This window comes from Bidens hawaiensis, unplaced genomic scaffold (assembly GCF_021521415.1).
Source record: "Bidens hawaiensis isolate Kalapana, Puna unplaced genomic scaffold, B.hawaiensis_p1.1 tig00001206_1, whole genome shotgun sequence".
Lineage (NCBI taxonomy): Eukaryota > Viridiplantae > Streptophyta > Magnoliopsida > Asterales > Asteraceae > Bidens > Bidens hawaiensis.
Genome location: NW_027491069.1, coordinates 2,402,993 through 2,419,635, shown reverse-complemented (window position 1 = coordinate 2,419,635; position 16,643 = coordinate 2,402,993). Strand labels below are relative to the sequence as shown.

General features: G+C 37.2%; 1 non-coding gene across 1 annotated transcript; it reads left to right on the top strand.

Annotated features, from left to right (window-relative positions):
• Positions 1–6,402: 6,402 nt before the first annotated feature.
• Positions 6,403–6,474, top strand: TRNAD-GUC (transfer RNA aspartic acid (anticodon GUC)). The gene has a single exon. It is a non-coding gene; the product is annotated as a tRNA-Asp (tRNA).
• Positions 6,475–16,643: the final 10,169 nt, after the last annotated feature.

Genomic DNA, 16,643 nt, shown 5'->3' with positions numbered 1-16,643 from the left:
AACTCAGATTCCAACTTTGCAATCTCCTCTCTCGGACAGTACTCTTCTCGCATCATGTTTTTGAACTCCTCCCAGTTCATCGCGTTAGCCAGTTCCAATCCAAGGATTTGCACGTTTGAATTCCACCAAGTGAGGGCAGAATCCTCAAGTGTTCCCGCAGCGAATTTGACCCTACTGGCAGGGGGACAATTACACATCTCAAAAGCCGATTCGGCCTTCTCAGCCCAACGCAGGAAGCCTATAGCTCCCTCAGTGCCCTTAAACGTACTGGGCTTGCAGTCAAGGTAATTCTTGAAGGTACACGTTCCAATTGGACCTCCAGCTTGGTTCTGAACATGTGCGGCTAGAGCGGCCGCCGCATGGTCGTTCAGCAGAGTTTGGAGTTCAGCTGCAGTCAAGTTGATGTTACCACATCCGTGTCCAGCATTTCTTCCAGCCATTTCCTAGAATCACAGTATAAAATGTTAAACATGAATTTTTCTTTCATATTCAACACACCATACATGTAATAAAAAGATAGGTAGGAAAGAAATAAGAAACAACATCACATCACAACCGTATATTAATCTAATTAATAATTCATGATTAAAACCATTGTATTCGCTACAAAGTATTTCCAATCAATCCTTAAAATCATAGAAAATAATAGTTCGGATGGAGACAACCCCTCCATCTAGGTGTTATCACCACTAGATGTCATCATCTGAGGACACCTCTGAGTGTGCCTCCTCCTCAGCCGGTTCTTCCTCCGGTTCTTCTTCAGGTTCCTCCTCGGGATCTTCCTCGGGGTCCTCCTCAGGCTCCTCTTCGGGATCTGCCTCAGGCTCGGCCTCAGGCTCTGCCTCAGGTTCGGCTGCGTTCTGAGCAATTTGCATTTGTAAGACATCGCAACGCTCTAAAGCTATCTCGGTTCGGGTCCTTGCTACTTGGAGTTGCTCTTGCAAGTCTATCATCTCGGCTTGCATCTTTCTCATAATCTTCATCTGTTGATCACTAGCCTCTTGCATTTCCTTCATTGCCGCTGCCATGCGGGCAATTTCCTCCTTAGTCTCAGTTTCGTCTTTTAACAGTCCGGAAACGTTAGCTCTCGTATAGCTCATGTAACCCACGTCACGCTCCAAGCATGAAACAACAGCTGCGAGAACTCGCTCTACAGGTTCGGTTATGGGTGGTAGGGTGTTGGGATAAGCAGGGTGGTTCGGGTGAGGTAACGGGGGAACTTGTTCGCGATAGACCATACGTCTGATCATATTAGGGTACCAATCCCAGCTAACTTCGTTTTCGTACATGCCTCCGGATAAGCGGTACCTCTTCGGTGCGGGAGCTTCGAGTTCCGGGACTACACGGGGTGGCGATGCAGTAGGTAACTGCGGTTCCTTCCCGTGAGCATGAGTCATCGGATCGGATGATGATGATGATGGCGGCGTCGACATTCCTACAGGTAAGCCGTTTATGCGCGCGCGTATGAGTGAAAGAGGTAAAGAGATAAGATAACAAAGACTACACAAATCTATGCAGGGCGTATCATTATAACTAATGGGTCGTCGTGGTTATAGTCTAGTATGCATGCAGCTTCTAGTTCGCTATAACCAATGGCTCTGATACCAATTTGTCACACCCTCAAAATCCACTAACGGAGTTTTACCATCAGAGGGTGTGAACTAACAGGATCGGATTCATTAGTTATAATCAAACCATAAAACAAAGTTTCAAAACCATGAAAACGTTTACGAGTAATTAAATGCGGAAGCGTAAAAACCATAGAAACCAATGTTGCGTCACGCAGGACGACTTAAAACCCAATGATAACAGTTTAAAATAAGTTTGCATAATTAAAAGTGTTTCAAGCAATGCATGATCCTAAACCGCGCGCCCGCCTCGGCTACCTGAGAATAACATACTAAAAGTGTCAACACAAGGTTGGGAGTTCACAAGTTTATATAAAATAAAGCGTTTAGCGTTTGCGTTCAGAGTTTTGCGTTACAGCGTTTTGCGTTACAGCGTTTTGCGTTACCAGATAGTGTTATGTCAATTATATATCTATAGGTAGCTAGCCTATAAAACAAGTATCACTAAGTGTTCGACACCGAAGCTGACTGTTTATCATTTGCCTTGCCACCAGGTCTATCCCGACCATGGTATGTGTTTAGCCAAGATTACACCCACTCGACCTCCAGTCGATTTTAGCGTTGGGTGGGGTTTGTCAAACCCAGTAGTACTACTCAACAATGACTCGCTATTATCCAATATTAAATGGTTCGATGTGAATGAAGGACTTTAGTTATTGCGTTTGCCACTTAGTCTTTACAAGTGATATATAATCTATATTAACAAAATCTTAAATGCGTTTTCGGAGTATGTTATCTCCCCCAAGTGAAAAGCGTTTAAAAAGTTTAAAAGGGGAAAGTGAAACTCACTGTTTGCGAAGTATTCCCAAAATAATTCACCAAGATGCGCGTCACAGAAAAACTCTCTCTAGCGTTCTGAAACAACAAAGAGATTTTTCTAAGTGTCGGAATATTATCGAGTCTCTAGACCCGGTATATAATACCTATGCACACAACATGTTTCGTGTTTCGTTTGTGAATCGTGTGTGACTTGAACAAGTGTAGTTGTGATACGTTACATGTGTAAGCAATTATTTACGTGTCATGTATTCATAATGTACATCACTAGCAATTACTCCCCGTAAGGGCAATTTGGTCAACAAATAACATTTAACTAGAAATTATTCCCCATGAGGGCAATTTGGTCAAATCATGACAATCAATTAGCAATCACGTTGTTTCATGCAACTTTCACAAAGCTCAGCAACTAGTTTCTTAACGACAGAATTCTACTTGAAAAACTAGTCTATCCCACCGATCATAGCATCACAATTAATTTACCAAAAATCATCACAAAAGCATATATGTCTTAGGTTTCCAGAACATATTTTATTATATTTTTATTCCACATAGGTTTCTCACAATAACCAAATCATTACAGCAAACTCATAACAGTCAAATTCATGCGCAACAAAATGTTATTTGAAATTCCTGTTAAACGAAAAATCCAATAAATGCAAGACTACTTGGGTTAGGTTCCTAACTCAATAAGTCAACTTCCAGAAGTGGAACCAACCCAATTGGTCTCGTAGTTCATGAGATATAATATTTACAAAACAACCTAACAGCAGGTCTAACAACTCAGCTTTGCACAACGTTTTTGTAAAATCATAAAAGTTAAACTTTTACACGTCCAAAAATTGCAAATTTATATTCTTTAGAAACTAGACTCAACCTAGTTTACTGTAGTACCAATAATCTCAACCAATTTTCAAATTTACACCCCGTTACAGTCAATTAAACATCAACAACACAATCTGTCCAGAAACTGTTTGCATCCAAACTTAACATATTAACTATCTATGGACCATCATTCATTCATATAACACTCTAGACTCCATAATCACTATCCATGCACATCAATTACACATTACATACATGATTAGGGTTTTTGTTTGAACTCAAATCAAAGACACAAGCAATTAACATGTAACAATATCCATTCTAGTTATCAAATCATCATCAAATCAACAACAATCATATGAACACATTACACACATAAATCGGCCCCTAGGGTTTTCAATTAACCCATTAAACATCGAAATTAAGTATAAGGGATGCAAGGGATAGTCGTTTATACCTTCCTAGCACCTTAATCTTCAATCAAAAGCTTGAAAACTTGGTTGTATGTGTGTGTGTGGATGGCGGCAGCCAAGGGAGCCAAGGGAGAGGGGTTCCGATCGGGGTAGAGGGAGGAGAGAAAGAATGAGTTAGGGTTTAGGTTTATTATTATTAATAATAATAATATGTTACACTCAAGTCCCTCAACTTTCGATTGTTGCTTTTCTAGCTTAACTAACTAGTTCTAGTACATTGAGTTAACGTTTATAACGATGTTAACTAGCTGTTCAATAAAATTTGGTGATTTCTCTTCAACCTTCCCGAGACTACTAAGTCTCAGGAAACCATGTCCAACTAGCTGTTCATTTGTGTAGGGTCAGCCAAGAAGGCATGTAAACAGTATCTGGTACTTGACGATGGCTGCATCTATCACATGACAAAAGATGAGTCCTTGTTATTTGACGATCAACCATTTGACGGTGGACATGTTTCTTTTGCTAGAGATATGGGAGGAAATATAACCAAAAGAGAGAGAGTTTCAAATAAAACCCTAACCTTCGATGATGTCAATCTAGTGGAGCAACTCAATCATAACTTGTTGTGTGTGTCTTAGATTTGCGACAAGAAGTTCTCCACTTCGTTCACAAAAAATGAATGTTTGATCTTGAACCAAGTTTTAAAGTTCCTGAAGAATAACCATTGATGCGTACTCCAAGGCATAATGATGCATATATATTAGACATGAGAAGTCCATATTCACATAGAAGTTCTTCATGTCTAATATCAAAAGCCTTGGAGAACAATTAATCACTTTAGCATCGACGTCTGGGTCATGTCAATTTCAAGAATTTGAACAAATTGGTAAAAGGTGAGCATGTGAGGGGCTTGCCTTTTAAAACTTTCTCTTTCATTGAAAAATGTCTTTCATGCTCAAAATGCAAGCAACACAAGCTCTCTCAAAGGCTCCAAGCTGTCAATTCTGTTGATTCCATTCTTCATCTATTACATATGGATTTGTTTGGTCCAATTAAACCTCAGGAACTAGCCGAAAAGCCTACTGTCTTGTTGTTACTGATGACTTTTCTCGTTTCAGATTGACTTCTCTTTTAGGGCACGAGGACAAAACCACTCAGTTCCTGAACAGATTCATGACGCTTGTAGAGAATCAAACTGAAAAACGAGTCAAGTGTATTAGAAGTGAGCGGAACCAAATTCTGCAACAAAGGTGTGGAAGACTTCTGACACTCAAAGGGGATCGATCGTCAGTTCAGTGCTCCATACACTCCACAACATAACGGAGTTGATATAATGCTTAATATATATAAAACCCTTGTATATTTTAATTAATATTTTATTAGTTTATGTTCGGTTTTTGTTAGGATTTGTATACTACAAACTTATTTGAATAATGTAGGTTCCGGGATTTGTTCGTGGCTAAAGAGGGCGAAAAGCGATCAAAAACAAGCCGAACCGGAGAACCGACACATCAGGAAATGAACCAGACCAAACCAGGATTGAACCGGACCAGACGAGGTGGACCAACCCCCCCCCCCAAGCCGGTACGCCGTGCAGCCAAGGGGAAGAGGCTCGTCGCGCGGCGGGTGGTGGCGGTGTCCAGATTTTCAGAATGTTCCTGTTTAACCGTCTTAACCTATTTTTGGACCCCTGTTGCCTATATAAAGACCCCTAAACTCACCATTAAGCATATCCTGAAGTTCCAGACGAATTTGGTGAGTTCCGAGGCGTCCGAGGTCAGTTTCCGGCAGCTACAGAGTCGAGGAATCAGCTGGTGTTGCGCATAGTGGTTGAAGGCGAAGAACACGGGTTCTATCTGTTATTTCTTTCGTTTCATTTATTTTACACCATGAATTCTTAATTATTTTTTTCATTTAATTTTAAGATGCTAGGCTAAACGTTATAGACTGCCTAGGTTTATGATGAACTTATCTTGATGTTTTGATTTGATTTGGGATTATTTACGTTATGGTTTTTATGATTTAGTAAAAGATTTGCTTATAATTAATTGATGCGTATGGATGCTTAGGATTGTTTGATGAGTTTTGTTCCATAGTTTTCCTTGATTATTGTTTGTCATATGATTGGATTGCTATTAGGTCAATTACTTTGTGTTCTTGATTATTTTATGATTTGATTTCGTGATAAGATCATAGGAATAATATTGTTAAATAAACCTAAGTGTGCTGCTAATCTAAAATCTGTAAAGTGCTAGATTATTGATAAGTCTTTACTATTTAATCTTGCTAGATTTAGTTCTTCGTAAGGAGTCCGTCTAGGGTTGATTATTTATTATTGTATATCAAATCAATTAAGTATAGTAAACTGCCTTTGATTTCCGCGCTGTAAGGTAGGATTTCGTATAAAGGAACTAAATTATAAACAATTGGGTGACCCTAAGCGAACTTGATGTTTAATACTGGTGTGCGTTAAAACTTGTTAGAAATCCATAGGTTTTCTCTTGAGAAGGGTCAGGGGTACTATTCAGGTTTTCTTTTAAGTGTCTATTTTACGATCACAGTCTATAACTAAATATTTTCCTGAGTCAAGTCATTATTGAAATTTAAGGAAGTCTAGCCTAGGTAGTTTTCTCATCATCATCGTATTTTAATAACAAACTTTGCTTCTGTTTAAATTACTTGTTTTCTTAAATAGTTTTTAATTATAGTATTAAATTAGTATTTTAAATAAAAATCCCCCAAAAAAATATAAATAATAAGTCGTTTTAGTATAGTGGTAAGTATTCCCGCTTGTCACGCGGGTGACCCGGGTTCGATCCCCGGCAACGGCGCCAAAAACTTGATGTGCTAAAAGTAGTTATATAAAAACACGCTACTCTAGACACTAAGTAATAAATTCTAGACTCTTAAACTTAACTAAACTACTAACCGGCAAGTGAATATAGTTTAGTTAATATAGTTTTGTTTTTGAGTTGTAGGAGTTAGGTTAATATAGTTTAGTTAATTATTAGTTTTATTTAGGAGTCTTTTAGTAGGAGTCTACTTCGTTTTATTATATTTTGAGTCATAGGAGTCTAATTGTCAGTGTCTTTTATTTCTTTTGAGTCTCGTAAGTATGTGTGAGATTTGTGGTGGACCCCATTTTACACTTATATGTCCTCAATATGTGGGGTGTTTATCACATTATTATGCTAACCCTTCTGTGCAGCCGCAACAAAATTTTTGGCAGGGGCCTCTATATCAGCAGTCTCAGTATAATCAGGGTCAATTCGATGATCAATATTCTTGCAGCAACCCTGTTGAGAGTAGTGTGTTCGAGAAGGTGAATAAATTGGAAAATATATTGACTCAATATATGGCCTCAGATTCCCAACGGAAGTTAGCCGAGCATGACTATCATCTTGAAAAATCGGCAGAGCATTATTACATATCTACAACGTACATTAGAGAGCATTACTAGGAGATTAAATGAAGAAAAGGAGGAAGAAAAGAGATTGGAGTTATTGGAGTGTGTTGGCGAGTCAGATGAAGGGATCACTCAAGTAATGGAGACGAAAATGGACAATGAAGTCCCACCTCTGGTTCCACAGGTTACTATTGCTACTGGAGTGACTCTGATGATGAGATTGACGAAGAAGAATGGGCAGCTTATCAAAAGTCGTTAGTGAAGAAAGAAGTGATTGAGGAGCAAGTGGATTTGGGAGACTCATTTGAGTTGATGTTTGGTATTGAAGAAGAGATAGAGGAGAAAGTGGATTTGAGAGATTCACTTGAGTTGTCGTTAGTGATGAAAGAAGAGATAAAGGATGAAGTAGATTTGGGAGATTCAGTTGATTTAATGTTTGGTGTGGAGGAAGAGGTTGAGAATAAGTTGTGTGAGGAGGATGAATTTTTAGATTTGGAGTTAGAAGGGTTGCCTGATTGTAATGAGATAGGTGAGTTTGATTCAGAAGGTGACTTAGCATTTCTTGAATCCCTGCTGATATAGAAGTGGTGGTAGTGGAAGACCTCCACCGCTGGCCCGTGGCACTTTTAATAAATTTTGCTCATAAATCAAAACCACGAGAGAAGTCGAAGAGAAGAGCATCTGCAAACCGGAATAATTTGCAAGTAAGAAAATGGTCTACAGGAAAGAAGAAGCCATTGAAGTTCAAGCACGACCAGTCTTCTCGATACATGTCATGCATCCGGTTCTTTCCAGGTAAGTTTAAATTTTGGTGGTCTGACCCGTTAAGAAGTTTTAAAGCATTTTTCAATTCCACCGAGAAAATTTCAATGTTTAACAAGTACCGGGTGGAACTGAACGGGTTAGATAGGGTCCAGCTGAAAGAGAAACCTCCTGATTAAGTTCAAGTGTGGGGAGGTTCCGCAGAGTTTGTATAATTGTAGAGTCACTAACGTAGTCTTTTGTAGTTAGTTTTTCTTTGTTTTTGTGTTTTTAAGTTTTTGCAGGATTGAGAGAAGATAACCTTGAAGTATAATGCAACATTCAAGTGTGGGGATGGAGCAGCAGGAGCCGTAAACCTTTTATTTATCTATTTGCTGCTATTATTCATATTATATATTGTTTAGGGTTGGTTGGTCCGGTTCCATACTTTGAATGATTATATCTATCGAGGTTGATAAGATGAAATTTTAGATATTGTTTGTATTGTTGCCGCTTCCGTACATGTACGAGAGAAAAGAGATGCCGGTTGTGGAGCACGTTCGGAGTTGGAGGGCAGCTATGGAAAAAGACTTTGGCATCATATCGTCATTCGCATATTACCGGCTAAGTCTTTTCCTTTTTACTTTGTTTTTATAAATTTTTAGCTTTGTTTTGTTCTTATTTATTTTTGTATTTTTAGGTTTTATTTTTAAAATTTGTGAGTCGTGTTTCTGTTCCTGCATTGAGGACAATGCAAAATTTAAGTGTGGGGATAGGACATTTTAGTCATAGTAAATTGAAAAAAAAAATTTTGAAAAATGTCCCTTGATTTTGTTTCTTTTTGCACTTAAATGGGAGATGAGGATATTTATCGGGAATCGGTTTTTCAAACTACTAATAATATGAGATAATATTAAAGAAGGCGTACTTAAATTGGGATGTGTCGGTAGGCCCAACTAGTCTTGAAAGGTTTTCCATTGCATATTCTTAATAAACCTAATTAATCTTAGATTTTGTGGGTTCTCATCCTAGGGGGGACAGTGAAGCTGAAATTCGATAAGGTATAGGAAGTATTACCATAAGCTGATTACCCTAAGATGGTGAGAATTGAATGCACTTTAAATTAGCACGCCACTCCGTTTAATGAAAATAAATAAAGAGTGGTGGCGCCCCGCAAATGTCCAATTTTAAACGAGCTTTAGTCTTTAGTTATATATTTTTAGGTAAAAGATGCCTAAGTGCACAATAAAAAAAAGTGAGAAGAGCAAAGTAATGAAAAATGCCAAAGAAGCATTCTCAAAAATAGAAAAAGAGGCCAAAGTGCACATACTAGACGAGACTGAGAGTTTACGTGTTACCAAGGGGATGGCGACTCTGAGGATACACTATTAGGGCTCGAAAGTTTTTAGTCAATAAATATTTTCTTAGGGCATATATAGGACAAAGTCCAATAATATTTAGGGCATGCTCGTACGACCTCACTTTACCTATCATCCATAATTCCATCTAAGTGCATTGTCTTCTTACCATTAAAAGGTTGTTATCGTACGGTGATATGTTGAACCAGTTTGCTTCAACTCGATTATTTTTAATTGTCTTTACTATGCTTGAGATGGGGTAGGTGGATCTTAACTCCAAAAGTGTGAGACCCATAGGTTTTTGATATCACATGAACTTAAATGCTTAATGTGCGTGGTGACTTGATAGGCTGGTGGCTGGGTTTAAGTGGACAACAATATCGGCAATCGCAGTTTTTACATTTATCTGAGCTTTAAGATAACCTTATATATTTTTAAGACTGTATTTCTCCGATGCTGATCCCATTGCAATGAGACTTTTTCAAGGACGAAAAAGAGATAAGTGTGGGGATATTTGATATAATGCTTAATATACATAAATCCCTTGTATATTTTATTTAATATTTTATTAGTTTATGTTCGGTTTTTGTTAGGATTTGTATACTACAAACTTATTTGAATAATGTAGGTTCCGGGATTTGTTCGTGGTTAAAGAGGTCGAAAAGCGATCCAAAACAAGCCGAACCGGGGAACCGACACATCAGGAAACGAACCAGACCGAACCAGGATTGAACCGGACCAGACGAGGTGGACCACCCCCCCCCCCAAGCCGGTGCTCCGCGCGGCCAAGGGGATGAGGCTCGTCGCGCGGCGCGGCGGGTGGTGGCGGTGTCCGGATTTCCAGAATGTTCCTGTTTAACCGTCTTAACCTATTTTTGGACCCCTGTTGCCTATATAAAGACCCCTAAACTCACCATTAAGCATATCCTGAAGTTCCAGACGATTTTGGTGAGTTCCGAGGCATCCGAGGTCAGTTTCCGGCAGCTGCGGAGTCGAGGAATCAGCTGGTGTTGCGCATAGTGGTTGAAGGCGAAGAACACAGGTTTTATCTATTATTTCTTTCGTTTTCATTTATTTTACACCATGAATTCTTACTTGTTTGTTTCGTTTAATTTTAAGATGCTAGGCTAAACGTTATAGACTGCGTAGGCTTATGATGAACTTATCTTGATGTTTTGGTTTGATTTGGGATTATTTACGTTATGGTTTTTATGATTTAGTAAAAGATTTGCTTATAATTAATTGATGCGTATGGATGCTTAGGATTGTTTGATGAGTTTTGTTCCATAGTTTTCCTTGATTATTGTTTGTCATATGATAGGATTGCTATTAGGTCAATTACTTTGTGTTCTTGATTATTTTATGATTCGATTTCGTGATAAGATCATAGGAATAATATTGTTAAATAAACCTAAGTGTGCTGCTAATCTAAAATCTGTAAAGTGCTAAATTATTGATAAGTCTTTACTAATTATCTTGCTAGATTTAGTTCTTCGTAAAGAGTCCGTCTAGAGTTGATTATTTATTATTGTTTATCAAATCAATTAAGTATAGTAAATTGCCTTTGGTTTCCGGCCGTAAGGTAGGATTTTGTATAAAGAAACTAAATTATAAACAATTGGGTGACCCTAAGCGAACTTGATTTTTAATACTGGTGTGCGTTAAAACTTGTTAGAAATCCATAGGTTTTCTCTTGAGAAGGGTCAGGGGTACTATTCGGGTTTTCTTTTAAGTGTCTATTTTACGATCACAGTCCATAACTAAATATTTTCCCAAGTCAAGTCATTACTGAAATTTAAGGAAGTCTAGCCTAGGTAGTTTTCTCATCATCATCGTATTTTAATAACAAACTTTTCTTCTGTTTAAATTACTTGTTTTCTTAAATAGTTTTTAATTATAGTATTTTAAATTAAAATCCCCCAAACAAATATAAATAATAATTCGTGTTTTGTAGTCGAGTCTAATTAGCTAATAAACGTAATTTAAAGAGTCTCGTGGGATCGATATCCGGACTTACTTAGATATACTAGAGTCGATCGGTTCACTGCTGGTTAGTAGTTTAGTTAAGTTTAAGTGTCTAGAATTTATTATTTAGTGTCTAGATTAGCGTTTTTTATATAACTACTTTTAGCACATCATGAGTAGCTGAACGACGCAACCGAACACTAATCGAGGCTGCCAGAACAATGCTTTAATACCCAAATCTTCCATTGTTTTTCTAGGGTGAAGCAATTAACGTGGCTTGCTTCATTAAGAACCGTGTGATGCTAAATAAACATCTGAACAAAATTCCTTATGAAGTCTCTTACAAGACTAAGCCGCAGGTAAACTATTTCAAGACATTTGGATGTCCATGCACTTTGCTTCACACTAATGCCAACTTAGCTCCAAAGTTTTCTGAGAAGGCCGATGAGTGCTATTTCGTTGGATATGCTGCCAACAAGTTTGCTTATCGTGTTTACAACAAGAAAGCGAAAGTGATTGTGGAGTCATTCACTGTTGACTGGCAAGAGCTTAACCCGACAGATGCACACACGAGACCAAACTGGTTATTTGGTTATATGGTTTGTTCAATTAGTTTTGATGCATCTCTACCTATCCTATTGCAATGGCTCCAGTCCCTGTTTTAGTGTATCGGTCAGTTTTCATACACTCTATGATAAATAGTTTGGATGATGTTCATCTATCTACTGGTCCATCAAATAGGGATGTGTTGCTTGTAGCACCTCAACATGCTGCATTTAATCCATTACTTCAACTAGCATGTACAACTGATGTGGTAAACGTTGAAGATGCTTCTGATTCAGATTCAAATGGTTCATTTATGTCGGTTGATAACGTTGATCTGAATTAGACTAAGCCTATAGTGAACCTTCAGGCAGGACCTAGTGTGGTCGAGTCTTTCCCACACCTCCCTCATCAGATAATATCCAGGATGCTGCTGAAGAGACTGGCGCAAATGAAGTTCCTGCTGGTGCCTCTGACAACACTGACACTACCTCGATTCCTTCAATCGTTGTTCCGTTTATGGATAATCTATAGGATGGTCCCATTGACCAAGAACATGTGGTTGTTCAGCCAGACACTGTTCAACAAGCTACTGATGTTCTGATAAATGCTCCTAGCATATTCCACCCCATAGAGAGTTTGACAGTGAAATTCAGGAAAATGCAATTGAACAAGTTGATCCAACTCCTCAATTGACAATTCACCGATCTCACCCAACAGAAAACATCATTGGATCTCCCTTAGCCGGAATCCAAACAAGAAGCCAATCTTGTACTATTAACAAGTGTCTTTTTGCATGCTTTATATCGTAGGTTGAACTAAAGCACTACAAAATGGCTCTCAAGGAGAATTCCTGGGTGGAAGCCATGCAAGAGGAACTGTTACAGTTCAAGAAGCTGAATGTTTGGAAACTGGTAAAGGAGCCGGAGAACAAGAAACTGATTGGTACAAGCTGGGTGTTTAGAAATAAGAAAGATGATGAGGGGGTGATCACAAGAAATAAAGCTAGACTGGTGGTGCAAGGCTTCTCTCAACGTGAAGGTCTTGATTATGATTAAGTTTATGCTCCCGTTGCTAGACTTGAGGTCGTTCGTCTCTTTTTGCCCTACGCATCACATATGAACTTCAAAGTCTATCAAATGGGTGTTAAGATTGGCTTCTTGTATGGGGAAGTTAAAGAAGAAATCTATGTCAAGCAATCGTCGGGTTTGAGGATCCTGATCGTCCCAACTATGTCTACCGTTTTGACAAAGCTCTTTATGGCCTTCATCAAGCACATCGTGCTTGGTATGCTACTCTGGCTGAACATCTTTTAGAGCATCGCTATAGAAGAGGTGTAATTGATCAAACACCCTTTGTCAAGAAAGTTGGACACGATCTGATTCTAGTCCAAGTGTACGTTGATGATATAATCTTCGGGTCAATGAATGATAAGCTGTGTAGAGAGTTTTTGGAGGTTATGCAGCATCACTTTGAGATGAGTTTTTTTAGGAGAAATGACACTCTTTCTAGGATTATGTTTGAGCAAAAGACGGACAATATTTTGATTCACCAGGCGAAATACGCCCATGAAATTGTTTAGAAATTTAAGTTTAAGGATGCGTCTCCTTTTGTCACTTCAAATGCTACAATGTTAGCTCCAGATCCATCAGAAAAGCCAATTGACTAACACTTTTACAAGTCCATGATTGGCTCCCTGATGTATCTCACAAAAAGCATGCCGGACATCATGTTCCCTATTTATCAGTGTGCCAGATATCAGTCCGATCCAAAAGAATCACACTTAGTTGCTGTTAAGCGTATCTTTCGGTATCTCAAAGGAAAACCATGTTTGGGTCTTTAGCACCCAAAGGACTCTCCTTTGAAACTTCATGCTTACACCAACAATGATTATGGGGGATGCAATTTAGATAGAAAATCAACAACTGACAGGTGATCAGTTAATTTCTTGGCAATGAAAGAAGCAAGTCGCTGTGTCCACCTCCACAGCTGAAGCAAAATACATCGCCGTATCTAGCTTCTGCTCACAAGTGATATGGATCCAGCTTCAGCTGCTGTATTACGGTTTGAATTTCTTTAATTAACACCCCTATCAAGTGTGACAATGATGCAGCACTTTGTATTGTGAAAAACCCAGTCCAACACTCCAAGACCAACATATTGACACCTGAATGCATTTCATTCGTGATTATTTTGACCAAAAACTTTTCAATATTGAAAAGGTCCACACCGATTACAACTTCGCAAATCTTTTTACAAAAGCCTTAGATTTTGCCCGATTTCTATATATTGTAGAGTCGCTTGGCATGATTTGTTTTGATTAAACTAGTTTGTTTTAAAATGTGTAAATATTTTTCAAATATGTCACAATTTTAGAGGGAGAAAATGAGTTAGGTTTAACTCACCAAAAAAGATTTTCAGTTTGTTTAAAAAAAACAAATTTAAGACATTTGACTTGCTAAAAACAGTTTGTCCTTTAGGAAATTCAGAAAAAGGTTTCAAAACTGTTTCCTGTTTAGAGGGAGTCGGATAATATAAAATTATAAAATTTTTGAGAAATTGATCCATCTTTGTAAAATGATAAGAAATTGTCTTTAATGATCCTAGCACATGAAAATAGTAGATCAAAAGCCAACAAGATCATTGTTTAATGTGTAGATATGCTTGACAAATGAGTAAGTGTAAGAGTGATATAAACTAAATTATCCGCCTATGCTAGTGGTTTTATGAAGCGATTGCATGACTCCACTTAAAGTTATATCAATGAAGGTAAAATGTTATTAGCCAGTTATACACGAGCCCGTTAGTGATTATTCACAATAATATTATTTTTTCTTGATTATAAATCTTGAAAACCAAAATGAAAAGGCAGAAAAACTACAAAGTGCTTAAATGATAAATATCAACAAATGTTGATACATAACAAACAAAAAGGGAATCTAGAACTACTTAGAGTGGGGCAAATAAGTAATTCCTAAACACCTTAATGAAGGCATGTAAGTCCGACTTGCATGGAATGTAAGTCCATGGCTCAACCTTTTATGTTTGAAATGGTTTGCAAAAGTTTAGATATTATGAAAATGTTTTGATCAATCATTAGGGGGCCGGAGTCAATTCAGGGTGATCTAATGAACACAAATTATGTCCAAGGTATGATGGGTTCGGTAACATGTTGGATTAAATGGGGACCACATAAGTGTTGTGCTTAATATATACCTTAACGTATCACTTTGACATCAAAATACTTGTTAAGTTTAAAGTGGACAAAATATATCTACAATCGACTTTGGATTTTTGGCATAATAATATTGAAATAGAAGTGCGATCTAGGACTTTATAAGACAATGTGATTCCATGTCGTGATCTTTCTCGCTAAAACATTAATATAACTAGAAAATCTTTTAAACATTATAAGACAATGTTATTCCATTTTCCTTTTAATTTTCATTGTTTTGTTTTGTTTTTTTAACTTGAAAACATTGTTTTTAAGTTATTTTATTTTACTTTTATTTATATTCTAATTTTATTTTATTGTTTTGTTTCATTTTTTGTTATTGCTTTACGAAAGGATCCCTTATGCAAATGCTTTCGAGCATGTAGACTGACAAAAACATATCTTGTACATATTGAGTGTTTGGGTTCGGTGTGTAAATATTTTTCGAAATTAAAGTTAGTAAATATTTCCAAAGTTCGGGGATTGAGAGTGTAAAATCGTTTAAAACTCGAGAGGTTTTGACCCTATTGCGAGATAGGCTTGTGTAAATATTTTTCGGAATTAAAGTTAGTAAATATTTTCAAAGTTCGGGGATTGAGAGTGTAATAGTTTAAAACTCGAGAGGTTTTGACCCTATCGCGAGATAGGCTGAGCATATATATTAGGCCAGCCGTTTTCTATTTTAATTCATTCACTTTACTTTATCCAACGCTCTCAACATACTCTCTCTCTCTATAACCGAACACAAACCACCACCTTCATCAAAACATCTCACAAATAATTTGCTCTCATAATCTTATGTAACACTTGATAATCTTCTTCAAATGGATGCATCTACATTGGTATAACATCATTTGTTTATTAACATATTATATTTATGATCTTTGTTTTTGTGTTCTTGGGTTTCGGTTCAAAAAGGGAGAACCAATGATGGGTTGTAAACGGATTGTTGTTTATTGGACAAATTGATTCTTATTGCTTGTTAACATAATCATACCATAACATTTGAACTGATTTGATTTTATGTTTGTACACAGCATCCTTGGTTTTGGGTTTTAGTTTGAAATTTTTGGATATTTGATGTCAAACTTGACTATGGTTGTGGTTATAAATGTGTATAAAAATTGAATAGATGATAGATTGGGTCGGGCGGCATTTGTGTATAAAGGAATCAAGTTTTGGATGAAGTCGATCTTAATCGAATCGAACGAAGTTTAATCTAATTGATTTACTCTAACCAAATCGAATTATATTTTAATGGAATCATATTATGGTTTAATTGAATTGAATTATATTTTAATCGAATCAAATGAATTATAATTGAACTGAATGAATTCTAATTGAATCGAATTTACAAAATTTAATTCGATTAGTTTATACTCGATTCGATTCTTTTCTATTCGATCCGATTCGATTTTGTTTAACTCAATTCCTTTTGAGTTAGCTGCTTTCAAAAATTTTCAGTATGTTATTTTGAATCGAGTCAAATTTTTAAAATTCGTTTCGATTCATTTTCCCTTGTGAAAAATTTTCAGTATATAAAGTTTGGGAATATGATTTCAACGGAAGTGGCGGGAAAGAAACTTCAAGTCACAGAAGAGGATGTAAGACGGGCCTTGAAGGTAAAAGATGCATCTGATCACTTCTTTAACCGTTTGAAGAAGAAGGATTTGCAGTAGTTTGTTGAATCAATCATGTATGACGTGAAGTGAACTATGTGTGAGAAGAAGCATCTGCCACCCTATTGGAAGTTTCTGTTCCACGTTACTGCAA